The sequence below is a fragment of the Gossypium hirsutum genome, chromosome D06 (assembly GCF_007990345.1).
Source record: "Gossypium hirsutum isolate 1008001.06 chromosome D06, Gossypium_hirsutum_v2.1, whole genome shotgun sequence".
Classification (NCBI taxonomy): domain Eukaryota; kingdom Viridiplantae; phylum Streptophyta; class Magnoliopsida; order Malvales; family Malvaceae; genus Gossypium; species Gossypium hirsutum.
The window spans coordinates 14,789,057-14,809,542 of record NC_053442.1 but is presented as its reverse complement, the minus strand read 5'-3'; positions in this window follow the sequence as shown (position 1 = coordinate 14,809,542).

Genomic DNA, 20,486 nt, shown 5'->3' with positions numbered 1-20,486 from the left:
TAGAATTTTTGGAACCAGCTAAAAATAAACATAAAAACCGTGTTATTTGCTCAGTTTTGTAATTCAAGCAATTTTGTATTAAAATGTCTCAAAGTAATCAAAAAAATTATTTTAATTGGTTTTCGTGTTAAGTTTTCATATGAATTATGGGTATAATGAGCATCTATAAATTTGATTTTTCATTAATTGAAAGTTTAACAAGTTCTATAGATTTAATTTGATTTCATATCATTAATTTATTATATTACATCATTAAATATTTTATATAATCATTTAATTTAAATTTTTTAATTTTGAATAATTATTCACTTTTAATATTATTATACATATATAATAATTACATTAAAAAATATTCTGTATTCATAATTAATGTTTTTAATATTTATTTTAATTTATAATTTAACATTTATAATTTTACAATTTTAATATAATTATATAATATTTAAAAAATATTTTTCATAAATTAAATATTTTGTCAGTTTTCATTTATATTTTATATTATTTTAAATATCATCATATAATTATATTAGTTATTAGGATAAAATATGTCAGAAGTTTTTGTCCTCTTCATAAATTTTAAATTTAGTCATTGTACTTTTAATTTTAGAAATTTAGTCATTCTACTTTAGATTTCAAACTTCAAGTCCAACTATTAACACTGTTAAAATTATTTTGTTAAATTCAGGTTCATTATAACGTCATTTTTTAGCCACATGGCTAAAAAGTGAGTATTTCTTTTTAATTTCAAAATGTCACATCAAAAAATTTAACAAAAAATAATAATAGTGTTAACAACTGGACCTGAAATTTGAAATTTAAAAAGTAGAGGGAATAAATTCCTGAGAATAGAAGTACGGTGGCTAAATTTCAAATTTATGAAGAGTACAATGACTTATGACATATTTTAACCTAATAATTAATGTTCGTTTCATCATAAGTTCATACTTTTTAGGTTTTAGATCAGATCTATCTCGAGCTTGAGCTCAGATTGATCTCAAGCTCGGGCCCGGACTATTTCAGGCTCAAGCTTTCTTAGGCTTGGATCATTATAGGCTAGATTTTCTCGAATTTAGATCGTTATGAACTAGGACTGGCATGGGCGAGCTTTTGGGCTCAAGCCTATTTTGCTACCTCTAGTTAGAGAAGTTATTTTTGTTATTTGTGTTGATGTTGAAATTATTTATCTTCGTATGGTTTTGCAAGAGTTCATGTAAATAGGAATTCTTTTGTCGAGGATATAGGTTTCTTTCTGTTAAGCTTAATATGGTTTTTTTTATCTCTTGGAATTGCATTGCTATCTATTTTACTTGTGCTATTTATTTACTTGTAGTTGCTCTGAATGAGATTGATAGGTTAAATGATTGGAAGCTTATGTTGGACTGTGTAATATCATTTCTACTTGTTAAAGAAGTTACATTATCTAGTTGAAATGAAGATCAAGATTCTATATATGCCTCACTGTTTTAGTATTGTCATAAAAAGTGATGTATCAAGGCTTGTAATATCCTAAAAATCGAGTTAGAATAAATTGAGTTAACTAAACCAAGAGTGGTTATGTCTTGATTTTGAGTTAGGATTTTGAAAATTTTGCAAAGTAAATTCATTTGGTTTAGTGGTTAAGTGCTTTGGATATGTGCATGAGGTCTTATGCTCAAATCCCTTCTTTGAAATTTTTGTCATTTTTGTCTTAACATCTATCCTTGATCATTTGGTATAAATTTTATTTTTGATCAATTGATATCAACAATGAGCCTAGTGGTTCAGTGGTTAAGCTTCTGTGTACTCTTTGCTCTCGTGTTTAAGCCTTTGCGAAAGCGATAAGAAAAATATTCTTTTTTTAAGCTGCCTTGTGAAATTGTTCTAGTTTAATTTAGTTATTTTATTTTAAAATAACTAAACTCCTTTTCAAAAACTTCTTTTTTTTTGGAATGTCTATTTTTCTTCTTCTTCTTTTGGTTTTTTTCCTTTTTCTTTGTGATAACTTCACAACTGGTTTTGTCGAAGAGATTGCATATTTCGTTGTTTCAACAGAAAGGTTAACGATATAAGTTTGTTGTCGAATTTTTGCTAATGTTCGTTCTTGTTCGTTATTTGTTAAAACTGAAATTGTTATGCTCGTTTTGTCTAATTTCGTTTTTTTAGGGTTCAGTTGGTTCTCTTTCTTAGGTGAAGAGATTGCATATCAAGATTCTCTACCGGTTTAAGTACTTGTATTGCTAGATGCGAGCGATGGTAAGCATTTAAGTTTGATTTGGGCTTTATGTCGAAAGTTTTCGACGAAACTTTGGTAGTAAATATGTTAGTTATTGAAATGGTTACAAAAATCTTTTGATTAAGGTTTGATTATCGTTTTAGGGCAGGGAATTCATCTTTGTTACTTCTGCATCGAATTCGTATCATGTGTGTAATGAAAACCCGAATTTCTACAAACGTCGAAAGTTGGAATCCATGGTTGTCGATGCCACACGGCCGTGTGGTAGGCCGTGTAACTCACTATTTTGGAATTAGAGTCACATGGGCCAGAGACACGTATGTGTGTCCAGGTCGTGTAAATCACTATTTTGGAATTAGAGTTACACAGGAAAGAGACACGAGCGTGTTCTAGGTCATGTGGACCACACGGGCCAGCCACCCAGGCCGTGTGAATCCACACGAGCGTATGAACCAAAAAGTAAGATTTTTCCCTAGGGCTGCAATCATCGTTTGAATTGAACGTAGGCCTACTGTATGACCCGTATGATCTAAAACAAGGTATAAAACTTGATATTCAATGATCATTTGATGTATAATCCGTTATCTGTACGTACGTTTGATATGATATATGTAACGCCCTAAAATCCCTTATATATTTATTTTTGTATGTTTGTGACACAAATATCTATCTACTTTAGTGGTTAAGTGTTCTGGGAAGTGTTTGAGAGGTCCCAAGTTCAAGCTTTAGCTTGGACAAATTTTTGTTTTTAAATGAATAAACTTCTATCTCTAATCAGTAGGCTTATAAATAAATGTTGGTAAAATATGACAGAATGAGTCCGTGGTTCTGGTGGTTAAGTGGTGAGTTGGTGTGCTAAAGGTCTTGTGTTCGAGTTTAGGCAAGAGTATTATTATTGTTAGTTGTACCGTGAAGGAGTTTGGATTGTAGTCAAATGCTGAGAATTTGAGGTGTAGTAAGGAAGTAGTGGACGGTTTGGGAGGGAGAGATTTTATGGATTGAGGAGAGTGTTTTAGGGGATATGGGCATTATCTTCAGGAATTTCATCCGGAATAGAATTTTTGGCTGAAATGTTTTTCTTCCTCCTTTCTTTTTGTGTTCTGCCGATTTTCTACTCTCCATCTTTTCTTCCTCTTTTTTTAGCCGAAATATCCCTACTTACTGCCATTTTTTTGAAAGAAATTCGGTTCCCTTTTTCTGTTCCCAAATTTTTAATGCTAGTTTCCCCTTCCCCTTAAGCCGACCGTGCGTCATCTTGCTCCTCTTCTTGGCTGAATATTTCTAGGTGAGTTTTTCTTTGCCATTTGTTCTCTTTCGACTTTGCACTTCTCTTCTCATCATTTTTTTCTCTTCTTGCTGTCACCCCCTCTATTTTGCCTCTTTTCAGTCTTTGATTCCCTTTTTCGATTCGTTTTCTCTTGCATTGCCAAATTGCACTACGTTCTTTCGTCAGTTGGGTAAGTGATTTAGGTGTTTTGTTGTCTCGTTTTATAAGATACTGAATGAAGGGTTGTGTTTGATCGGTAAGTTTGATTTAATTAAAGTTTACAATGTAATTCGATTAAAGGTTTAACGAAAAGATTTGTGACTCTTGTTTTAGGTGGAGACCAAGGGTTGGTTGGTGCGTCTTCAAGGACTTGAGGGTGTGATTTTGGTTGACTTCGGTAAGGGGGTTTCGATAGTTGATCAATTGTTAACTTCGTTAGGCTTTGATTGAATAATGAGTTAAGTAGTTGATTGAATGATGTTTTGGTTGAATCTAGGTTTTGGAGTACTCAGAGTGCGGTTAACTTCAAACGAAATTAGGTGTGTAAACACAACTCTGAAAATAAAAATCGGTGGAAAGTTAAAAAATGTGATTGTCAACACCATACGAGCATGTAGCCACTCGTGTGGTAGGCCGTGTGATCGACGAGGCTGGTCATGTGCGATTCATGGGCCAAGCCAAATTGGGCCGTGTGGGCCACACGGATGTTGGGCCCAATATGAGTGCACCACACGGACGTGTGGGAATATTGGGCAAGGCCGTAAGATCCACACGGCCAATGCCACTTTCGGCTGTGTGAGCCACACGGGTGTGTGTGCCCACATAGGTATGTAACATGGGCCATGGGCCGATTTTCATTGTTTGACTGCTAAGGTTGCACGGGTCGCCCGAGTCGACTGTGGAGTTACTGTAGGGTCGATAAGCTTACCTAGACCCCTACTTAACTGAAATGACTGTATGACTGAAACGATTATGCATGTTATTAAGCATAATGATGTCCTACTGGTTTGATACTGTATGCCCTGATTTTATGCATGATATTATGTTTTAGCATGTCATATTTGTATATTACATTGCATTGGGGTGGGGTTATATTGTTCGGAGGAAGTGTACTGAAAGGCCTCGAGCCTAAATTACTGGCAGCTCAACTGCAAACTACTATCTAGTGTCGCAATCGATACTTTTTGGAGTATAAGGATGGGTGGGTTGATTATATCCCCACATGGAGTGTAGGGTTGGACGGAGTTGGAGTGAAGAGGCTGGCTGGGTAAGATTCGATACTGTATATTTGTTACTGTACTGAGTATTGATACTGTAATGGGTCAAGGCCCAAATGCATGACTATTTCTGTATTGTAATGGGTTAAGGCCTTAACTAAAACTATTAACGAAATGGGGATTACACACTGAGTTTCATAAACTCACCCTTTTGATTCATCTGTTCAGGTAATCCCCAGACTTAAGCGGATTGGAGCGGCGAAGGACTCAGTTGTGGCCACACGATTCTTTTTTACTATTTCGTACTTAATTAGGTTTATTTTTTTAAAAGCTTTATTTGGGGTATTTTCTGTAATAATGGCCGCTATGAGTTTTTGCTGAAAATTTGGATTTTATATCTGCTAGAGGTGGATAAAACACGAGTTTTAAAAAGAAATGCATGTGTTTTAGCAAAATACCCACAAGGACACAAACTGTTTTAAAAAGCTTCCGCAACATAGAATATTTTGCAAACTAACGATTGAATAAAAAATCACTATTTTAGGATTAATAAAAGATAATGACGAGATCTAAATGGGAAATAATTTAAGCAAAGTTATGGTTTTTCAACACGAGTATCGGTTGTCAAACACACAATCATGCGGCGTCGCTAGATTCGACCATAACGTCCAGGCTGGGTTTGGGGTGATACAATATAAGCTAAGTAAGTATGATATGTTAGCGTATAATGTGCTTTTTTTTGGGACGTATTTAAAGTACGTGATTTATTCAGGTAGGATCCCTACTTTGTTAATTTTAATAATTCGTTTCTGTGTTACTGAGTTGGATGAGAACATGTGATATCCGAATATGTTGTTGTGACTGATAATGATTCTGATATGTAACCATGACAGCATGTCCTACATGCTTATCATTCTGATTCTGAATATGCATGCTATGACACATTCCATGGGGTTCATGATGATGTGAACAGAGGAAGTTTCTGGCAATTTAATGATCTGTATTATCTAGTGGTTAATCCACAATTCTGTCTAGCAGCTTGTCTACAATTCTGGTGGCATTGTCCATAATTATCTGTTGGTGTGATCTGGGTGGATGAGTTCTAGGGAACTCTATTTTGGTGTGTAGCGGAGTTGGGTAGGATAATTTGCATTTTGATTTTTCGAAAAACATCACTTTGGCATAATCATACATCTTCTACTCTATTATATTTTTGTTATAAAAGTCTCTATGATATTTTGATTTATTCCGCTCTGGCTATATGGTTGATATGAAATTCTCTGCGTTCTCTAACTTTTATATTGTGTTTTGTTTTATCTCTGTTTGAGTTTAGTTATACACTGAGCTTCATAGATCACCCATTTATTTTATCTTTGTTTGTTCACGTAAACCGCTAACTTAGGACCAAATGGCGTGTGGGAGCTCGGATTTTTTTTTTTGCACTTAATGAGAATATGGTGAATTTTGTAATTACTTGTTTTGATCTTTTGGGTTTGGAATCTGTTTTTGAATTTGTTTTGGGATTTTACTTAATTTGTCAGTAATTGATATTTTCTAATGCGAGGCTACGAAATCACTTAAGTCGACAAACTTCAGTTTTCAAAACTAAAACTTCAAAAAATATTTTCTACCGCAAATTAGTAATTTCTTAAGTGTTTCTGGAAGTGAACAAATAACTTTCTAATGACTATTCGTGAAAGTCGTATTTGCTAAATATTTGGTAAAATTAGTTTACCAAATGAGTCGATGTAATTTCTCCAAATTTGGTAAGAACTTCTAGGCCGGGTTTGGGGTGTTACATTTAGTGGTATCAAATCTAGGTGCCAACTCGGGTTATGATTTTCAGGTTCAAACTTTTCCTAAAAATATTTGAAGTAAGTGGAACTTTTGACTGACTTTGAGATTTGAGGGGTATAAAAAGTATGTGTTCAGAGTTTGAGTATTTTCAAGTCTGTAAACCGAGAATCTGAGGCTCCGACGCTGATCCTGTAAGTATATCTACTTTAGCTATATTAAATGTACCAACACAAACTGTAATGCTATGGTTACTTTATCCTTGCTAAAACTCTGAAAATTCTGTGAAAACCCCTGTTAAAACTTTAGACTTAAGATTTTTCATAAACTTAAGTTAAGTCATAAATTTCTGAAACTGTAGATTAGTATAATGAGTTCTAGTGGTCATGATGTGTAAGGATGTGGTGGATCGAGCTGAGTCTTTCTCTCGAGGCGATAGGCCCAATCTAAAAATTAGCAAGTCTGCCTTGATGCCCTAATTTGAGGGTAGTAATCAGTGAGTTGGGGACAATTTTGTGCCCCAAGATGTGTTTGAGGATTTGTAAAGGGTCGATGGGATCCAATTGGGATCTGTGTATCAAGATTTTGTGATTGAGCGACCTCAGCCAAAAAAGAGGAGCGTTGTGAACGTGGATCAAATTCTGATTTACGATCACTATGGTAAGCACCATCCGGGCAATTGTTGGAGGAAAATGGGGGCGTGCCTCAGATGTGGCTCCGTGGAGCATCGAGTTAAAGATTACTCAAGATACTCTTTTACTCAGAAACGAGCTCTGGTTCGGAAACAAAATCAAAGGCGGGGATATATGATTAGGCGTCAAGGAAGTCGAGATGTGTCTGACAAGGATACAAGTATTTTTACGATTTGATTCAATTGTACCCTTCTTTGATAATAATTGTTTGTATTTATATGTTTGTGGTAAGTGTCGTTTTTAGTTGTGTTTGTGAGAATCTCGGGTGGATGAATCATTAGTGATATTTTTAATGAGTTCTTCTGATAATCCAAGTTAGTGAATAGAAAGTCTGTTAGAAACATTGTTGGGATGTGCATTGAAATCAGAGTTGCGCAGCTATAGTGTGATGATTTGTATGAATGAGAATATTTCAGATTTTTTGTGTTAGTGATTGGTGAGACCGTGAGAATTTTGAGGACAATTCTTTTAAGGAGGAGAGAGTTGTAACATCCCAAAAACTGGGTTAGAAGAAACTGGGTTAACCAAACCAAGAGTGGTTATGTCTTAATTTTGAGTTAGGATTTTGAAAATTTTGCAAAGCAAAATCGTTTGTTTCAATGGTTAAGTGCTCTAGATGTGTGCCTGAGGTCTTGTGCTCAAATCCCTTCTTTAAATTTTTTAATTTTTGTCTTAACCTCTATCATTGATCATCTAACATAAATTCTATTTTCGATCAATTGATGTCAACAATGAGCCTAGTGGTTCAGTGGTTAAACTTTTGTGTACTCTCTGCTCTTGTGTTTGAGTCCCTACGAAAGCGATAAGAAAAATGTTCTTTTTTTTACGTTGCCTTGTGAAATTGTTCTAGTTTATTTAGTTATTTTATTTTACAATAACTAAACTCCTTTTTAAAAACTTTTTTTAGGGAACATCTGTTCTTTTTCTTCTTTTGGTTCATTTTCTTTTTGATAACTCCACAACTGGTTTTGTCGAAGAGATTGCATATTTCGTTATTTCGATAGAAAGGTTAACGGTGTAAGTTTGTTATTGAATTTCTGCTAATGTTCGTTCTCGTTCGTTATTTGTTAAAACTGAAATTGTTCTACTCATTTTGTCCAAATTCATTTTTGAGGGTTTAGTTGGTTCTCTTTCTTAGGTGAAAGGATTGCATATCAAGATTCTTTACCGATTTAAGTACTTGTATTGCTGGATACGAGTAAAGGTAAGCATTTAAGTTCGATTTGAGCTTTGCGTCAAAAGGTTTCGTTGAAACTTTGGTAGTAAATATGTCAATTATTGAAATGGTTACGAAAATCGCTTGATTTAGGTTTGATTATCGTTTTAGGGCCGGGAATTCATCTTTGTTGCTTCTGCATCAAATCCGTATCAGGTGTGTAACGAAAACCTGAATTTTTGCAAACGTCGGAAGTTGGAATCCATGGTTGTTGATGCCACACGGCTGTGTGGTAGGCAGTACGGTAGGCCGCGTAACTCACTATTTTAAAATTAAAGTCATACGGGCTAGAGACATGTGTGTGTACAGGCCGTGCAACTCACTATTTTGGAATTAGAGTCACACGGGCCAGAGACATGGGTGTATGCTAGGCCATTTAGACCACACGGGCCAGCCACCTAAGTCGTGTGAATCCACACGAGTGTTTGGACCAAAAAGTAGGATTTTTCTTTAGGGCCGTAATCATCGTTTGAATCGAACATAGGCATACTGTATGGCCCGTATGATCAAAAAAGCTATAAAACTTGGTATTCAATGATCGGTTGATGTGTAATTCGTTATCTGTATGTACGTCTAATATGATATAAGCTAAGTAAGTATGATATGTTAACGTATAATGTGCTTTTGTTTGGGACATGTTTAAGGTATGTGACTTATTTAGATAGGATCCGTGCTTTGTTAATTTTGATGATTTGTTTCTGTGCTACTAAGTTGGATGAGAACATGTGATATCCGAATATGTTGCTATGTCTGATACCGATTCTGATATGTAACCATGCATGTGACTTCATGGTAAATCTGATATGATTCATTAAGATTTGATTAATCTGTCCTGCAAAGTGTGGAATCCCATGCTTTATGTTTCTGTTATTGTACGACAGCATGTCTTACATGCTTATCATTCTGATTCTAAATATGCATGCCATGACACATTCCATAGGGTTCGTGATGATGTGAACAGAGGAAGTTTCTGGCAGTTTAATGATCTGCATTATTTGGTGGTTAATCCACAGTACTATCTAGCAGCTTGTCTGCAATTCTGGTGGCACTGTCCACAATTATCTGTTGGTGTGATTTGGGTGGATGAGTTCTGGGGAACTCTATTTTGGTGTGTAGCGGAGTTGGGTAGGATATTTTTTGATAATTTGCATTCTGATTTTCCGAAAAACATCGCATTGGCATAATCATACATCTTCTACTCTATTATATGATTGTTATAAAAATCTCTATGATATTCTGATTTATTCCGCTCTGGCTATATGATTGATATGAAATTCTCTGCGTTCTCTAACTTGTATATTGTGTTTTGTTTGATCTCCGTTTGAGTTTAGTTATACATTGAGCTTCATAGCTCACCCCTTTGTTTTATCTTTGTTTGTTAATGTAAACCTCTGACTTAGGATCGGACGGTGTGTGGGAGCTCAGATTGTTTTTTGCAGTTAATGTAAATATGGTGAATTTTGTAATTATTAATTTTGATCTTTTGGGTTTGGAATCTATTTCTGAATTTAATCTAGGTTTTTGCTTAATTCGTTAGTAATTGTTATTTTCTAACGCGAGGCTACAAAATCACTTAAGTCAACAAAACGGGCTTCAGTTTTTAAAACTAAAACTTCGGAAAATATTTTCTGCTGCCAATTAAGTAATTTCTTAAGTGTTTTTTGAAGCGAACAAATAACTTTCTAATGACTGTTTGCAAAAGTCGTATTTGCTAAATATTTACTGAAATTAATTTACCGAACGAGTCGATGTAATTTCTCCAGATTCTGTCATAACTTCTAGGTCAGGTTTGGGGTGTTACATTTAGGTAATGTGTTTTAGCGCACTTGAACCCATGTCCTCTTGCACTGACAACAATACTAATTTCAAGAAATTGTGTTATCAAGTTCGAAACAAGTAGCAATGTTCCTTCACTAAATATCTCTTCCAAAAGAAAAATTATTAATGAAATAGTTATTTAGAACAAATTTTTTTTTATAATAGCTACATCTAAAACAACTATGTTCAAAGCATGACTTTAGTTCAGAACAACTGTAATTTGAGAACAACTCTTATTGAGAACATCTAAAGTTTGGAACAACTCTTGTTTAGAATAATGGTGTTTCAAGAATAGTTATGTTTAAAATAATCATTGTTTGGAACAATTTATATTAAGAACAATTGTGTTTTTCCAAAAGAGTTATTACTTAAAATTAGCTTTTCCAAGAAAAGCATCACCACGAAACAATTTTTGTTTGAAACAATCTCTATGTTGATAACAACTCATGTTTGGAACAAGTCAGAATAACCCATGTTCAGGAACAACCCCCCTCCCTGTCTTTCATTACAAAAGATGTTTCGTGGAAGGTGTTTCACATGGTACTAATTCACCAAAGTAAAAGAAATGGAAGTAACCCTGCAATATGATAGCGTTCTTGGGTTATTTTCACTTCTAGGATGTTTCGAAGAGCTTGATTTGGTAGATAAAATATGGAGGTAGTTAAAAGGTTTTCACTCAACACTTTCTTGTAACATTGGGTGCTTCTCTATTTTTTTAGAAACATAGTATACTCTTCTTCACTATTTATCATCACCATCACCAACAAAACCCTCACCATCCCTTTTTAACCATTAATGCCATTGTAACTAAACTTTATTTTCATTATTCATATTAATTAATTAGCTTTGTAACTCCAATTTTCTAAAATCTACTAGTAAGGGGCCTTTTGGCACTTTGGCATTGACTTTCAAAAGTTATTTTCTAAAACTCTCTCAACCGTTGTTTGAGAATAACCATGGTTGGAATATCTATGTTCAAAATAGGGCTTTAGTTTAGAACAACTGCCATCTAGTGTATCTATCATTTAAGAACAACTCTAGTTGAGAACATCTAATGTTTGGAACAACTCTTGTGACACCTTATATCTGACCCAGTTGTTGGATTCGAATATAAAATGTCACATTTCGTTGCCGAAGCAACTCATTTTCCATTTTTTTTGAAAAGGAAACATGGTAAAATTATTTTATAAAAAATTCGGCAGCATTTCTGCCTATTTTTCGTAAAACCCTCTGCAAATTTTAGATTTTCACAAAATATCCACATTCAAATTATCTCCCAAATCAATTCCCAGCACTACGATTTCTCAAAGCATATAAATAAACTAGATTTTTATGCTTTACTATTTTATTAAAATATTAGCTATAAAGTACTAGTAAAAAAACATAATGAAAATATTTAAATTCAGTTTATGACATAATATTATAAATATACAAGCCCAGATACATGCCATTTACATAAACTATAAAGTAAAATTTTCACCAACATTGTTTGAGCTAAACTTCAATTCTTTAGATGCTGCTGGAACGATCTAGCGAACCTAACTACCTGTGTACGGAAAAATAGATGAACCGTATGCTGAGCAATTTTTATGCTCAGTGGTGCTAATATCATATAAATCATTACATAAGTATTAGACACAACTTAATTGATAGAAATAAACTAAAACATGATTATAAATATCACTAATAACATTATAATAAAATAAAATTCTAATATTAATAAACTTTAATATTTTGATATTGACTAATCGAATAAAGAAAATAAGCTTTTTAATTAAATTCAAAATCGCGTAATTAATTGAATTTGCACAATATGGAAATTCAAATTAATTCAAGTTTTGCTTTTGTTTTTCTTTCAATTTAGACCCCGTACTAAAGTTTAGACTCATAACCAGATACACGAATCCACCACCCCGAGTTGTTCGGCAACGATGGCTATCAGAGCAATCCACGACCCTTTGGGAATTGGGACTACCCACGACCCTCTGGGAATTTGGGCTAACAATAATAACAACTGATCGATTTGGCCTTTTCTCCCTCGACCCTCTGGGAATTTGGGAGATCTAAATTCTCTGATATAAATACTCTATGGCATGCCAACTATATCTGATTTAGTCTAACTTAGTGAAACGGGGTAAAAACCAAATTTTATGATCCATTTCAATTCCATTTTCATATAATTCTCATTTCAATTCCGATTCATGTTCAAATCACATACCGCCTAACGTAAAATTAGGCTTCCAATTCAAAACATATTAATCATTTTCTTGCTCAATCATCTAAAATCATAATATTCAAATCCAAATCATAACCATGAATTTGCTAATTTGATCATATGAAAAACATAGTATTCATCTTGAAACATAATTTTATAAATATTAACTAAATTATGCAAACTCATCCAAAACTCATAAAAATAAAATAAAATAAATATAACTAGTCATAGTAAACTATATATTCTAAAGCTTTATGTAATGAAAATAAGATATTAGTACAAACCGAAGTTTTAATCGTTTTACTCCATTTCTTTCCCTTTTTCTTCAAGATGTTCACTTTGTTTTAAGCTACAATAGGAGCAACTCAATACGAAACAACATCATTTATCCATTTTAAAACTAAAACTCATAAAAACAAACTTAAATATGCATGATTATTCCTATTGGCAACTTAAGTTTTCTACTCTGAAATTCGCATATCTTTTGACTCGATTATCCATTTTCAATTTCGTCTTCACCAGAGTACCCACCGCTTTACAAGCTATCATTTAGCACTAATATTACACAAAGTGGCTAATGTTCTCTACTTCCCCTTTAACATGGCCAAATATATTAAGTAAAATTTTCATCCATTTTTATTTCTTTTTCACACTTCCAACAAGCTAGAATTCATCTTTTAATCATTTCCTATCCAAAAATATACATATTTCACTTAAGTTTTCTAAGCTTCCATCAACATCCTTTAATGACAACTTTCAAAATACTTGATAAAATCAAAAACTATTGATATATATATATGTAAAGCAAACTTCAAAGATTCAAAATCTGAAAAAAACTTTGAAGAAAAATCATACATTATACTTGAATTTGAAGGAAAATAATGGAAGTAATCTTTTTTTTCTTTTCCCCTTTGTTTAACGTGAAAAAGAAAGAAAGATGAGAAAGATGTTATCTTTTTTCTCTTTTTTATATATTATAATATTAATTATTAAAATATTATTACTTACAAAAAAACAAATTAAAAGCATGAAACAATTTATTTTTTAATTAATGATAAAATTGTCATTAAGTCCTTTCCATCAAAATAAAATAGGATAATTGCACTTTAATCTCTATACTTTTCCAACTTATTCAATTTAATCTCTAAACTCGATACTGAATTTTTATCTTAACCACATACTCCTACTAATAATCCTCTGTGTTTTCATGCTGATGGTTTTCTCTAAAAACGATCACAATTTCTTAGACTACTATTTATTTATAGATCACTTATTCAAGGACTTCTACCATAAATATTCTTCTTCTCTCTTTTTTTTTTTTAAGTGGGGATGTTACAACACTTGTTTAGAATAATGATATTTCAAGTATAGCTATGTTTATAATAATCACTATTTGGAACAGTTTCTATTTAGAAAAATTGTGTTTTTTCAGAAGAGTCATTATTTAGAACAAGCTCTATCAATAAAAGCATACCCACAAAACAACTCATGTTTGGAACAAGTCAAAATAATCAATATTCAGGAGCAACTCTCATACAAGAACAACCATCATGTAACAACCCGATTTTCGTCGGTGTTGAAAAAGTCAATTTAGGGATCAAATTTATTAAAGTGGACTATCCGAAAAAATTAAATTATTAATCGAGCAGTTACGAAGCAAGCACAAGAATTAAAAAATAAAAAATTAGTAATTGGATTAGAAAATAAATTATTTAATAATTAATTAACTAGAATATTAAATAGTACAAGAATTAAATTGAAGAAATTAAAAATTGATGTCATAAATGGAGAGGGGCTTAAGTAGCAATTTGATATGGCCTTATTTGATAATAAACTAGTAATTTATGAAGTTAGTGGATGAGATTAACCACCACTGTAGATTTCCACTAAGATTATTATGATTAAATTATGGGGATTGATACATATATAAATTAAGAAATAAAAAAAATAAAAAAGTTAATATATATAGGTTAGTGGAAAGAGAAAGGAAACATTAAGCTAGTTTATTTCTCTATTTCGTGTATAGCAAAGAAGAAAAAAAAGGAAAATTTTCAAAGGTTTTCTCACCATTGTCGTTCATCCAATTTGCAAGAAAGGTAAGTTTTTACTTGAAATTTCATGGAAATCTTAATTAGTGATAGTTGATAATCTTGACCTAAGTATTAGATTGTGGAATTGATAAGGTTTAACAAAGTTTCCATGGTAGAGAATTTAGAGAAATTTAGTTGGAAATCATGGGTGAGGTTGTGATTGAGTTAAAATTTAGTGACGGTAAAGAAAGCTATTTTTTTAGTATTATAGATCAAATTGAATACAATGTAAGTTGTTAAATATTAATGATATGGATAGATAGTTTAAGGTCCCTAGAGAATAAATATGAAATTATATTTTAATTCAATCGAGTATATAACAAGATACGAGCATTTTAGATACTAAGGTTAAAAAGGGACTTAATTGTAAAAGTGTGTAATTATATATGGTTGTTGACTATGCCTTCTTGAATGTGAACTAATACCATTTTTGTAAATGAATTATCGAACGTGCGTAGTTGAGACGAAGCCGAATTGTTGAGGATAAAAGGCAAAAATGAGCGACGTGTGGCGAATTAGGTCTGTGCTACTATAGTTCACTTTTAATTACTTGTTCAGTTAATAGTTAGTTAACATAGTCAAATCTAGAATCAATATCAAGGTAACTGCACCTATGCTCGAAACTTTGAGCTGATGAATATGATGTTGTGCTTAGATGAAGTTGTGTTATAAATTATCGATATTATGATATGTTCATATATATGTGCTTAATCATAAGTGATGATATATTAACATTAACTTTGATTATATGCATTTATTTAATTGCATTAAAGACTTTGGTGATATAATGATAATTGATTATATGTAGTGGTGAGCAAAACTCAATTCGACTCAAAAAAATTGAAAAAAAATTCGAATTTCGAGTTAAACGAATCGAGTTATTCAAATCAACTCGAATTTTTTTCAAATTTCGAGTTCAAATCAAGTTGAGTTTTCGAATTCGAATATCAAACTATAATATTTTACATTTTTACCCCAAACTCCCAAACCTGTTTACTTTTCCCTCAAAACTTTTACTCCTTCCCACCTTCCCCCCAAAACTTTTACTCCCCTCCCTTCCTAAGCCCCCAATCTACCCAAAATTCATTTCCCACCAAAATTTTGCTCTCCCATTTACTTTTTCTCAAAATTTTACTCCCAAAAACTAGGGGTGTACAAAACTCGGGTAAAACCGAAAAAATTCAGTTAACCGACCGAATTCGGTTAATCGGTCGGTTAACCGAATTTTTTCAGTCGGAGGTCGGTTAATTATTTTTTTAATTTTTCGGTTAACGGTTAATTCGGTTCGAAACCGGTCGGTTAACCGAATTTTTTCGGTTTAACCGAAAAAATTAATAAATAAAATTATAATATATAAATAGGCCCACTATTCACCTAAACCCAATCCAAACCCAAGTAATCAACCCAACCCAATTACCCAACCCAACCCAATCATAAAAAATTACAAATAATTTAATAAATAAAATAAAATTGTAAAACTAAAACTAAGACTAAAGTCTAAAAGTCTAAAAATAATTTAATTATGTAGTGATTCAATTCGGTTAATTCGGGTAATCCGGTTAATTCGTTTAATTCGGTTAATTCGGGTAATTCGATTAATTCGGTTAATTTTTAACCAAAAATAAAAAATATATAATTTTCGGTTAATTCGGTTAACTGACCGAATTAATTGAAAAAATTTCGGTTCGGTTAACGGTTAAAAATTTTGAAAGGTCGGTTAATTCAGTTAATGTTATTTCGGGTCGGTTAACCGAATGAACACACCTATCAAAAACCCTCAAAACCTTTTATTTTCCCCAAAAAATTTTACTCCCTCCCACTTTTCCCCTAAAACTTTTATTCCCTTCCCATCCTACCTCTCATCTACCCCAAACCCTCCCCCCTCTAATTTTTTTTAATATTTTCCCTCCAAAATTTTACTCCCCCTATTTACTTTCGCTCAAACTTTTATTCCCAAAACTTTTTATTTTCCCCCTAAACTTTTACTTCTCACCCTTTACTCTCAAATAAAAAATTAAAATTATCCAAAAAAAATCACTAAACATAAATAGCAATAATTTTATTTATATCTACTATTTATATTATTAAATTAAATTTCACATTTTATATTATTTATATTATTGAATTGTTTAGTCATATTGATTATTTATATTAAAATTGAATTATTAATTATGCCATAAAACATTCGTGTTAAAATTTTATATTGGTATCAATTTCACATTTTATTTTTAAAATAACTTTTATTAAAAAATCATATTTTTACATTTAATATATTTTTTAATTCCAAAATACATAGTGACAAGAATCTGAAGATAATTGAAACAACTAAGCAAGCAAAGAAGCTAACCAGTATATAAAAAATTAATAAATAAATTATGAGATGATGAAAGTTAATAAAAAAATTGATTAAGGTGGACAAATTTTATTACGATGGTTGACAGTGGTTACAAGAACCCAAAATTATTTTTTAAAATTTAACTCGAACAAATATATTCGATTCGATTCGATTCGATTCGATTCGAATTCCATCTCACTCGACTCGATTCGAGAAAACTTCAAATAAGATGATAAAATGAGATTCAAAAATTCGATTAACTCGTAAATTTTCGATTCGATTCGATTTGATTCGATTGAATGCTCAGCCCTAATTATATGTATTCGATTTGGTAATTATAGACAAGGAAAAGTGCTTATACCTAAATTCTTGAAATGATATTGGGTATATATAAATTTTGTGCAAAAGATAATACTTGATAATAAGTGTTATAAATGAAAATAGTGAACTGAACTCAATTGATTGTGAACTAAAGCATGATATCATGATAATATGAATATATATTATTGGCATGTAATATATGGTACATTGATGATACTATGAAATTGAATATTGATTCGTGATATGATGACGAATACATCATATTGAGTAGTGATAGTAACTAATGATAAAAATATCCTGTTAAACGATGTTAGACATAGTAAAGGTATAGTTGGCATGCCATAGGGTCATAGATATCAATGACTTTGTTTTAAGTCCAATTCTTAGAGGATCGTGAGCAACCCCAATTCCTAGAGGGTTGTGGGTAGTCTCAATTCCCAAAGAGTCATAGATATATATATTGTCATACAGATTGAGTAGCCCCAATTCCCAAAAGGTTGTGGACTTATATTAACATATAGATTTGTGTATCCATTCTAGGGTTTACAATAGGGTAATAAGGGCAAATAGAATAAGAAATGAGAATGTGATGCTGATATGATATGTTGTATGTACAATTATACAATAATATAAAACTATCATCTATTGAAATGGATATTGAATAATGAATATAGGAAAAGATGTGTATTCATATATGTATTTTGTGAGGGTGCACCAATGAAGTTATTTTTATCAATGCTATACATATATGTTTGTTATTTGTTTAGTTTATTATATATTGAATTCATATTATATTTGCACCGCTGAGTATACAATACTCAACGTATGAATTTGTTTATTTTCGTGCACAGGTCCTAACAAGTTTTGATAGATTAGAGGACTTGCAAAGCATCCAAGACTCAACAACTAAGCTCAGACCAAGTTTGTATGTTCTTTGGCTTGTAAAAGTTTAAAGGCATGTACCTAGATTGTGTCATATGATAATTGTCATTTTTGGGTCTTTTGATTTGCTTTGGTACTTAATGGACGTTTGAATGTCCTAAAGTTGAATTTAGTTATTTAATTTTAATGTTTATATGTATGTTTCGGCCTATCTTATTATTGTCTATATATATGATGATACGATGCATTGAATGGTAGTCATATGTGTTGAATGTGTTCAGGAGATAAATTTGATGATTGATGAAATTGGTATCATGGTTGGAATAAGATAGAAATGTGTAAGAGACCTGTTTAACAAGTTACTAAGTGAAACATAGGTAATTTGACCATTTGGTCTCGCGTCATTGTGAACAAAATTAACCAAATTGTGCATTTCTAGGTTTAGGAATCGAGACATGTTGAGCATGTCTCGAGACATACGTTGTCATATCTTGAGATAAGTGATCCTTATTGGAAAATTAGGTTTGGAAAATGTAACAGAAAATAGATTTGAGGAAAAATCGAAGTTAATTTTTTTTCAAAACAAGAACTTGGTTGTAATATCTAAAGTAATAAACACTTAATCAAAATTATACCTTTTCAATTCATCTAGGACGAATGCTTCGATCGAGTAGTCTTATCTGTTATCCTCAAGCTCACGTCTGTCGAGTGTGGGCTCATTTTGAATTAAATTTTTTTCCACAAAATTACTAGTGGAGTAATTTCTCAATTTCTCTAAATTTTAGGGTTAAGTTGTAAATAATATATATATAAATTTTCTAAAACAATTTCTTTATAGAATTCTCTCTACAACATTCTCTTGAATTTAAGTGTGTGTAAAATAATAACCCAAGGTTCTCTTTATATAGGGAGAGTTTAGAGAGTTCAACTATAATTAAACTTAATCACTTTAATATTAAATTAATATAATACTTATCAAGATAAATATTAGATTAAATTTAATATTAAATCTATTAAATTAATAGGATACTTATCTACAAGATAAATATTAAATTTAATTTAATATTAAGATAATCACATTAATATTAAATTTAAAAAAATACTATCAAGATAAGTACAATTTAATTTAATATTAAATTTATTAAAATAATGTTATTTTTGGAATAGCTAATCTAAAATCAAATTATCTGGTCCAAGTAGGAGTGCAATTCTTTCACCGCACAACCACCGCCATCGACCATCCATCGGCCATCGAAATGTCGCTGTTGCAATCTTGGCACCACAATGCACTATGGTGCAGGCACGACACCCTTATGACACCTCGAACATGTTCGGCTGCTACCGGTTCGGTCCAGTCGAGCCATTGGCTTGACCGTTAGCTCAGTTTCACATACCAGGCTCAGCTCGACCAGTTTTTGGGTCTCAATCACAATTTTGGGTTCTCGGGCCAAATTTTTGATCTCAGGTCCAATTTTCAAGTTCAATTACCCATTGGGCCAATTGTCTGACTTGAAAATTAATTTCCAAAAATATCATATTAATTTTAATTAATTTGATTAATTTAATTTTACTTGATCAAAATTAATTTCCCAAAAAATCACTTAGATTTTCCAAATTAATTTTTTAAGAAAATTTTTTAATCAAATTCTAGTAGAACAATTCTCACGACCACCTAATTTAATTCCACATCGAATAAAGTGAATTAATTAAATTATTTTCAAAGTCGTAGAATTTTCTTCTGATTCAAATGCAATCTGTCGAGCTTTTGTTGAGCTAACAGAGGGCCCAATTAGACATATATAATTAGACTAGAGTAATTGCAATTATGTCTAGAAGCATCATTCTGATAATTCAATATTACTTAATCATGGAGTCAATCCACAAGAAGTACCATGATTGAAAACTATCTATTGTATACTCTTTATGAAAGCAATTCATCCAACTACTTTATCTAATGACCTCATCATGTGTGTGTTGACCTCATATGATATCATTGATTCCTTTAAGTTAAATTCATTCACTCAATACAATCCTATTTTATCTCATTGTCACTATTGTGTCTTCTTAATGATTAATATGATCACTGTCAACAAATGACTATGATAAATTGTTTGTTCGAGAATAAGCAACCCGTGACTACATTCCATATTTATCAATCCACACAATACCAATAAAAGGGTATCGTTAAATCTTTAATCGAGCTATGAATTCCATTGTTGCTAATAAAGTCATTCCATACACAAGTCATGTACTCAACATACCGACTATGGGCTTGATCATCTTTAGAGCATAAGCATCTAATCATATCAAAGAACATGAGTTACATACGCATGGTCAGTGACTAAATCAGAATTTAGGTATATCACACCATGAACGTCACAAGTGAATTAATTCACAAACAGATTCAGAATTAATTCATCTTAGGTC